This window comes from Silene latifolia, chromosome 2 (genome assembly GCF_048544455.1).
Source record: "Silene latifolia isolate original U9 population chromosome 2, ASM4854445v1, whole genome shotgun sequence".
Taxonomy (NCBI): domain Eukaryota; kingdom Viridiplantae; phylum Streptophyta; class Magnoliopsida; order Caryophyllales; family Caryophyllaceae; genus Silene; species Silene latifolia.
In genome coordinates, this window is record NC_133527.1 from 157,405,358 (window position 1) to 157,414,621 (window position 9,264).

Genomic DNA, 9,264 nt, shown 5'->3' on the forward strand with positions numbered 1-9,264 from the left:
TATGAGATGTTTAGAATGTCAAAGGACGAGTCTTTAAATAGTTTCTCTTCACGTTTTTCTTGTATTATTAATGAGCTTAAAAGTCTAGGAAGGAATTTTGAGTCCGAGGACATCATTCGAAAAATCCTTCGTAGTCTAACCTCTAAATGGCAACCTAAAGTCACCGCCATAGAGGAAGCTAAAGACTTGTCAACCCTATCTCTTCATGAACTAATGGGATCACTAATGGCTCACGAGTTTAACCTCGATAAGCATTCTAGTGAGTCATCAAAGGGAAAGAGTCTCGCCCTCACATCCTCTCCAAGTGATGGAGAAGATGAGGAGGAAGACGAGTTTGCTATGTTCACAAGGAATCTAGCCGGGTTGGTCAATGGTCAAGGAAACAAAAGGTTCACTAATAATTACTCGAAAAAACGCTTTCCTAAGAAACGACCTAACTCCACCGTGGGATGCTTTAAATGTGGTGATAAAACTCACCAAATTAAAGAATGTCCCAAGTGGGAAGAAATCAAATCAAAGGAAAGAAGAGAAAAAGTTAAAAAGGACTATAAACATAGAGTCATGAGTGCTATTTGGGGAATATCCGACTCCGAGGAAGATGAGGAACTCATCGAGGAGGAACTTGAGGCTAAAATGTGTCTTGCAAATCATGGTAAAGAAAAAGTCTCAAAAACCTCAAAACTTGAACACTTAAGATGCCTCATGGCTAACCCCGACGATTCCGACTCCGATTCCGACAACGAGGTAAATCATCTAAAGGCCAAGGCTAGAACTTACTCCAAAGAGAAAGTATGTAAGCTTCTTGACCAACTTTTTGATAAATGTCGGTTTCAAAATGATAAACTCGAGGTAATGCAAAATGAGATTGAGGAAATTGCTCAAGAGAACTTTAATCTGAAAAATGAACTAAAAGCAACAGACAGCGTCACTGTCACCTCTGAGGCATATAATGAAGTTAAAAGAGTCAACAAGTTAAACAAACATTTGACTAAAGAACTTGAGCGTCTTAGGTTGACCCCCACTGTAATACTCCGTATTTATGGTCTTGGGGGTACTCTATCGAGTAGCCCTTACTCTGTCGAGTAGGGGTGTGTCGCAGAATAAAATAGTTTCTGACCTGTTGGGCACTCGATCGAGTAGCTGGGGCACTCGATCGAGTAGGGGGGTACTCGATCGAGTACCTTGGGTACTCGATCGAGTGTCCGGTTTATCGGGGGTTTTTCTCGGGTTTTGTTAATTACACGATTAAGGTATTTAAATCAATTCGTCTTTATTCTAAATCACTTTTACCAAAACCTAAAACCTGTTTAAGAGAGAAAGCAGTCAGTCATCTTCCTAATCGCGTCCTTAACAATTCCCGGAGTTCAGACGGTCGGATTGCATCGTAGTTTGTGTCGTTGGATTCCTTGCGTCGAGGGTAAGCTTCTAGCATAATTTTTATAACGTTTTGTTAAGATTAGTGAAACCCTAATTTTAGTAATTGGGGGTTTTTATGAATAAGTGATTGAATGGTAGTATTCGTATGTTTATGTTAGGAGGAGAGTTCATAGAGGAGGCGTTTTGAGACAGTTTGTAGATACCAAATGCCTTGTGTGCTTTCCGGGTAGGATTTCTACTCGGTATTAGTCCCATAATGGGATATTGGTGATGTGCTGTAGTTAGTTAATTGATTTGTTGATTGTAATTGTGTTTGTGATTGTGGTTGTGTTGTTGATGGTTCTCGAGATGCGTTCTCGGCTGAGTGGGGTCACTTGCGGGAGTGATCTCACGCCCTAGTTTCGCCCTTAGTGGAACCCGCCACGAAAGGGGATGTGCACATTAATGGACAGGGTTATCGCTCGTACGATGAGCGGGGCTTAGGTGGGAACGGCTGCGGTCCCCACTGGCGTGGGGGTCCAGTGGACGATCGATGATTGAGACGGTTGGTTGGATGGATGTGTATGTGTGTGTGGCAGTTCAGCTGTCTGTTTGTCTTATTGTCGTTATCTGTTTTGATTGTGTGATTAGTACTGACCCCGGTGTTGTTTTGAAAACCTGCGGTGATCCATTCGGGGATGGTGAGCAGATATTGAGCAGGTATAGAGATGATACGGGATAGCGGGATGGCCACGACGTGACGATAGAGTCTTCATTTGTAGTTTAGTTTTATTTACATTTCAGTTTGAGTAGACAGTTTGGAATAATGTATCGTATTATCATTTTGGGTTTCAAGGATTGTATTCATTCATTAAACGGTTAATAATAAATGTTGTTTCTTTATCGCTGTTGTTTGATTATCATACCTCGGGCAACCGAGATGGTGATGTCTCCATACCGAGTGGTCTGGTAAGGCACTCGGAGTATGGGGTGTTACAAATGGTATCAGAGAGACGATCCTGAAACCTGTAACCAATGAACCTAATGAACATAGGGAGTCAATTAAAATGAACCCGGGGTAAAAGTTGTAGGAGCTAGTGCAAAGGCTTGGGAGACGTCCTAAAGTCGCAAGGGGTCGCCCTACAACTTTGAACCGGTCACGTGGGGGAAAATGTGTTCGAGTCATGTGTGTGCTTAGTAACTTGTGCAACAAAGTGATGAATGTGTTGATTGTTTGGTGTTGAAATAGGAAGTTGAGCATGTGAAAGGAAATAATTATATGTGGAACATGTTAATGAGATGATGACATGTTGGATGTTTATAATGTGGCTTTAATAGCATGATGAATTGATTTTGTTGATTAGTAGAATAGATGCGTAGCCTATTTATTAGCATATAATGAGGTTTGATAAAGTTGGCATGTTAGTATACGAATAACATGCGGGTAGCCTGTACGTATTGGGGGTACTTGATCGAGTGAGATTGACTCGATCGGGTAGGTTTTTGGCGATTTTGAGACCAGAAACGAGTTTTGGGGCACTCGATCGAGTAACTAGGGGTACTCGATCGAGTAGGGGGTCACTCGATCGAGTAGCCTAGATACTCGATCGAGTGGGTTAGAGATCAGAAGGTCTGTTTAGTTCTGGAGTTTGGGTACTCGATCGAGTACATGGTGGCACTCGATCGAGTAGCCCGTTACTCGATCGAGTGGGTTTGGATACTCGATCGAGTAGGTGCTGGGCAACGCGTGTTCGTGTTTTGGAGTTAGTACGCGTGTTTATGTTTATCCCTTTCTTCTATAGCTTCAAGATGCCGCCCAAGAGAAATGCTTTGTACGCGAGAGCTGAGCTTATGACTACGGATGACATCGTTAAGATGTTGGAACACCAAGACGCTCTTACGGAGACCCTGAAGAGAGTGAACGAAGACAAGGATAAGGGTAAGGAGAAGGAGGTTGACCATGCTAAAGTCAGCCTCTATATCGCAAGGTTTAACCCGAAGGAGTACAAGGGGGTTGAGGAGCCTAACCACCTTGATAGTTGGCTGAGGGAGATGGAGAACATACTAGATTTAGTTCGTTGTCCTGATGAGATGAGGGTGGATCAAGCTGCATTTTATCTGAGGGAGGCCGCTGGCAAGTGGTGGGACTCAGTGAAAGTGAGTGCCAAGGAGTTATATACCAACCAGGGGTTACCTGCTATACCTTGGGAGGAGTTTCGTAGGGCTGTGAGGAAGGAGTTCGTGCCAGAGCATGTGAGGAGTAAGTTGAGGGAGGAATTCGACAAGTTTAAGATGACGGCTGAGATGTCTGTGGTCGAGTACTACAGAGCGGTTCAATGAGAAATCCAGATATCCGAGGACATGGGTTTGAGTGAGGAGAATCTTGCTTTGAGGTTTGAGAGAGGGCTAACCACGACAATTATGGATAAGTTACCCGTGGGAGTCCTTGCGATGTGAAGGAAGCGTACGAGAGGGTGGGGGAGAGCGAGAGGCTAGTGGAGATGGCTAAGGAGAGGTTAGGTGGAGAGAAGAGGAAGTCGGAGAGCGAGGGTGGTGGCCAATCTAATTTCAAGAAAGGCAACCACAATCAGTCTAAGGGGTTTTCTTCTGGTTCTGGGTTCAGTGCTGGAACTTCCTTTGGGAGAGGTCGTGGAAGTGTGAGCAACAGCTGGGGAGTGACCTGCTTTGGATGTGGTGGCGTAGGCCACAAGAGACATGAGTGCACGAGTGCACCGGGATCTTTCCAGAGACCTGCGCAGAGCTTCGCGAGCAACAGACCGGCGGGATCATGGCCAAACCGTGGAGGTCAGAGCTACCAGAGTGGAGGCAACCGCAACGGCGGTAATTCTTATCAGAAGACGCCGATGAACAACAACAACAATCAAGGGTCGGGTGCTAAGCCGACCGCATCGCCCAAGATCTTGTCCGGGGAGGTGGGCGAAGTCAAGTGGCAAGTCGTTCATGATGGACCGAAAGCGGTGAGGAGGATGAGCACGTTATCACCGGTACATTTCTTGTTAATGGCGTTCCTACGTTTGTTTTGTTTGATTCGGGGGCTTCTCTGTCGTTTGTGTCTTCGAGTCATGTAAAGCAGTTGGGTTTGAGGGTATATGAGTCGTTAGAGAGCAAGTTTTCATACCTTCGGGTGAGTCCGTAACGTGTGGGAGGTTGTTTAGAGATGTATCTTTGATAGTTGGGCAAGTCGACTTCCATGTAGACTTGCTAGAGTTTCCTTTTAATGGTTTTGAGATGATAGTTGGGATGGATTGGTTAGGAAAGTATAAAGCTAAGATATTTGTCATCAAAAGAAAGTATCCCTACGAGGTCCTAAGGGAGTTAGTGTGTCTTACCGTGGGTTTCTAGTCAAACCCAAAGTTAAGTTGATTGCAGTTGTCGCTTTGAAGTCGTATACGAGGAAGGGATGTCCTCCGATTACGTGCCACGTGAGAGATGATCGGATAGAGAGCCCGGCGAGTTGAGGAGATACCGGTGGTGGGAGAGTATGCGAGATGTCTTTCCGAGAGGAGATTCCGGGGTTGCCACCGCAGAGGGAGATAGATTTCACCGTTGAGTTGAAGCCAGGGACGGGGCCAATCTCTAAGGCACCGCACCGTATGGGTCCTAAGGAGATGGAGGAGCTCGGGAAGCGATTGGATGAGTTGATAGAGAAGGGATACATTAGACCAAGTGTATCGCCTTGGGAGCACCGATTCTTTTCGTGAAGAAGAAGGATGGAACTTTGAGGTTGTGCATAGATTACCGGAGTCGAACCGTGTGACGATAAAGAACAAGTATCCTTTGCCAAGAATAGATGACTGTTTGACCGGTTGAGTGGTGCAACGGTCTTTTCTAAGATCGATTTGAGGTCGTGGTACCATCAGGTGAAGATTAGAGATGTGGACATACCGAAGACTGACCTTCACGTCGAGGTATGGCCACTATGAGTATGTGGTGATGCCGTTTGGGTTGTCCAATGCGCGGCGGTGTTTATGGATTTGATGAATAGGATCTTTAGACAGTTCTTGGACCAGTTCGTGGTGGTGTTTATCGATGATATCTTAGTCTACTCAAAGACTAAGGAGGAGCATGAGGAGCATCTGAGGATTGTGTTGCAGACGTTGAGAGATCATGAGCTGTATGCTAAGTTGTCCAAGTGTGAGTTTTGGTTGGAGAAAGTGGCTTTTCTGGGGCATGTAATCTCTAAAGATGGGGTAGCTGTGGATCCGGCGAAGATTGAGGCAGTGACAAGGTGGGAAGCACCGAAGAATGTTGCTGAGGTGAGGAGTTTCTTGGGTTTAGCTGGATACTATAGGCGGTTCGTGAAAGATTTCTCCAAGATAGCTAGACCGATGACGGCGTTGATGAGGAAAGAGAACAGGTTTCGTTGGGATGAGAGTTGTGAGAAGGCGTTCCAAACATTAAAGGAGCGTTTGACCACGCTCTGTCCTAGCATTACTGAAGGAAGCGAGAATTTCGAGGTTTATACAGATGCCTCGAAGAATGGGTTGGGGTGTGTGTTGATGCAGAATGGTAAAGTGATCGCCTATGCTTCTAGGCAGTTGAAGCCTTATGAGGAGAATTACCCTACTCATGACCTGGAGTTGGGTGCAGTGGTGTTTGCTCTCAAGATTTGGAGACATTACCTTTATGGAGCAATCTTTAAGGTATTTTCTGATCACAAGAGTCTCAAGTACATCTTCACGCAGAAGGAGTTGAACATGAGACAGAGGAGGTGGATGGAGTTGATTGGTGATTACGACATGGATATCATCTACCATGAAGGAAAGGCCAACGTTGTAGCTGATGCCTTGAGTAGGAAGAGTGTACATTCCTTGTGTACAGCTCTATCTTTGATGAGAGGCGAGGGATGAGGTAGCGAGCTTTGGGATTCATATGTTGCGAAAGGAGAGGCTATGGGTGATATGACAAAGTACATATGGAGTTCTATGATGATATTCGAGGTAAGCAGGCTTTGGATCCTAAGATAGTGGAGTGGAGAGCTGGAGTAGAGAAAGGGACGGTGTCCCGGTTTTCCATTCATACAGATGGTAGTTTGAGGTTTGATGGTAGGTGGTGTGTTCCTAATGACGAGGAGTTGAAAAGGACAATCATGACAGAAGCGCATTGCACACCATATTCAGTTCATCCGGGAGGTGACAAGCTTTACAAAGATTTGAAGAAAACGTTTTGGTGGCCTGGGATGAAGAAAGAGACAGCTGAGTTTGTGTCCCGTTGTTTGACATGCCAGAGAGTTAAAGGGGAACAGAGAAGACCACAAGGTAAGGTTCAGTCTTTGGAGGTGCCGGAGTGGAAGTGGGAATCCATTTCCATGGATTTCATTGTGGGTTTACCGAGGAGTCAACAAGGTAACAATATGATTTGGGTGATAGTGGATCGGTTGACCAAGTCAGCTCACTTTGTTCCAATGAAAGATACATGGACTAAGGCACAATTGGCTATGGCCTATCGAAAGAACGTGCTTAAGTTACATGGAGTCCCTAAGGACATAGTGTCTGACAGAGATGCGAGGTTTATATCAAGGTTTTGGAAGGAGTTGCAGGAATCGTTGGGAACAGCTTTGAAGATGAGTACAGCATTTCATCCTGCGACAGATGGGCAGACCGAGAGAACAATCAAGACCTTGGAGGATATGTTGAGAGCGTGTGTGATGGATTTCGGTGGTAGCTGGGAGCAGAGGTTGGACTTGATAGAGTTTTCTTACAATAACAGCTATCACACTAGTATTGGTATGGCACCGTTTGAGGCTTTGTACGGGAGGAGATGTAGGAGTCCGATCTGTTGGGACGACAGTGCTGAGGCAGTGGTTTTAGGACCAGAGATGGTACATGAGATGGTGGAACAGATTAAGATGATCAGGGAACGGATGAGAGCAGCTCAGGATCGACAGAAGAGTTATGCAGATCTACATCGTCGAGACATAGAGTTTCAGGTTGGGGACAAGGTTCTTCTGAAAGTGTCTCCTATGCGCGGAGTTATGAGATTTGGGAAGAAAGGCAAGCTAAGCCAGAAGTTTATAGGGCCTTATGAGAACTTAGAGCGAGTTGGGGAAGTGGCTTATCGTTTTGGCGTTACGGCCGCTTTGCTTTGGAGAGAGTACATAATGTGTTTCATGTATCGCAGCTGCGGAAGTATGTGAGCGACCCGTCACATGTGTTGGAGGCAGAGAGCTTAGAGCTGGATGAGTCTTTATCGTACCTTGAGGTGCCTAAGCAGATCCTAGACCGAAAAGTTAGAAAGACCAGGAGTGGTGAGACAGTGTTGCTTAAGATCCTTTGGTCTAACCATGAGACTGAGGAAGCTACATGGGAGGCGGAGGATATCATGAAAGAGCGTTACCCTTTCCTTTTTGATCAGGTATGTATGGTTACGGGGACGTAACCTTGTTTCTTTTAGGGGGGTAGGAGATGATCGCGAGAGTTTTTAAGGGTTTTTACACCCCTTGTATATGTTGTGTCGGTATGTTGTCGGGATAAGTTGGGTTAGTAACATGTTTTACGTTGTGTTTATGTTGACCTTTTGACCTTCGAGTCGGGAAGCTTATGGGAGTACCTTTGTTTTGGTAGTGGTTTGAACTTCGGGGACGAAGTTCCTTTTAAGGAGGGAAGACTGTAATACTCCGTATTTATGGTCTTGGGGGTACTCTATCGAGTAGCCCTTACTCTGTCGAGTAGGGGTGTGTCGCAGAATAAAATAGTTTCTGACCTGTTGGGCACTCGATCGAGTAGCTGGGGCACTCGATCGAGTAGGGGGGTACTCGATCGAGTACCTTGGGTACTCGATCGAGTGTCCGGTTTATCGGGGGTTTTTCTCGGGTTTTGTTAATTACACGATTAAGGTATTTAAATCAATTCGTCTTTATTCTAAATCACTTTTACCAAAACCTAAAACCTGTTTAAGAGAGAAAGCGATCATCATCTTCCTAATCGCGTCCTTAACAATTCCGGAGTTCGGACGATCGGATTGCATCGTAGTTTGTGTCGTTGGATTCCTTGCGTCGAGGGTAAGCTTCTAGCATAATTTTTATAACGTTTTGTTAAGATTAGTGAAACCCTAATTTTAGTAATTGGGGGTTTTTATGAATAAGTGATTGAATGGTAGTATTCGTATGTTTATGTTAGGAGGAGAGTTCATAGAGGAGGCGTTTTGAGGCAGTTTTGTAGATACCGTGCCTTGTGTGCTTTCGGGTAGGATTTCTACTCGGTATTAGTCCCATAATGGGATATTGGTGATGTCTTTGTAGTTAGTTAATTGATTTGTTGATTGTAATTGTGTTTGTGATTGTGGTTGTGTTGTTGATGGTTCTCGAGATGCGTTCTCGGCTGAGTGGGGTCACTTGCGGGAGTGATCTCACGCCCTAGTTTCGCCCTTAGTGGAACCCGCCACGAAAGGGGATGTGCACATTAATGGACAGGGTTATCGCTCGTACGATGAGCGGGGCTTAGGTGGGAACGGCTGCGGTCCCCCATCTGGCGGGCTGGTCCGGTGGACGATCGGTGATTGAGACGGTTGGTTGGATGGATGTGTATGTGTGTGTGGCGGTTCAATTTGTCTGTTTGTCTTATTGTCGTTATCTGTTTTGATTGTGTGATTAGTACCGACCCGGTGTTGTTTTGAAAACTGCGGTGATCCATTCGGGGATGGTGAGCGAGATATTGAGCGGTATAGAGATGATACGGGATAGCTGGGATGGCCACGACGTGACGATAGAGTCTTCCATTTGTAGTTTAGTTTTATTTACATTTCAGTTTGAGTAGACAGTTTGGAATAATGTATCGTATTATCATTTTGGGTTTCAAGGATTGTATTCATTCATTAAACGGTTAATAATAAATGTTGTTTCTTTATCGCTGTTGTTTGATTATCATACCTCGGGCAACCGAGATGGTG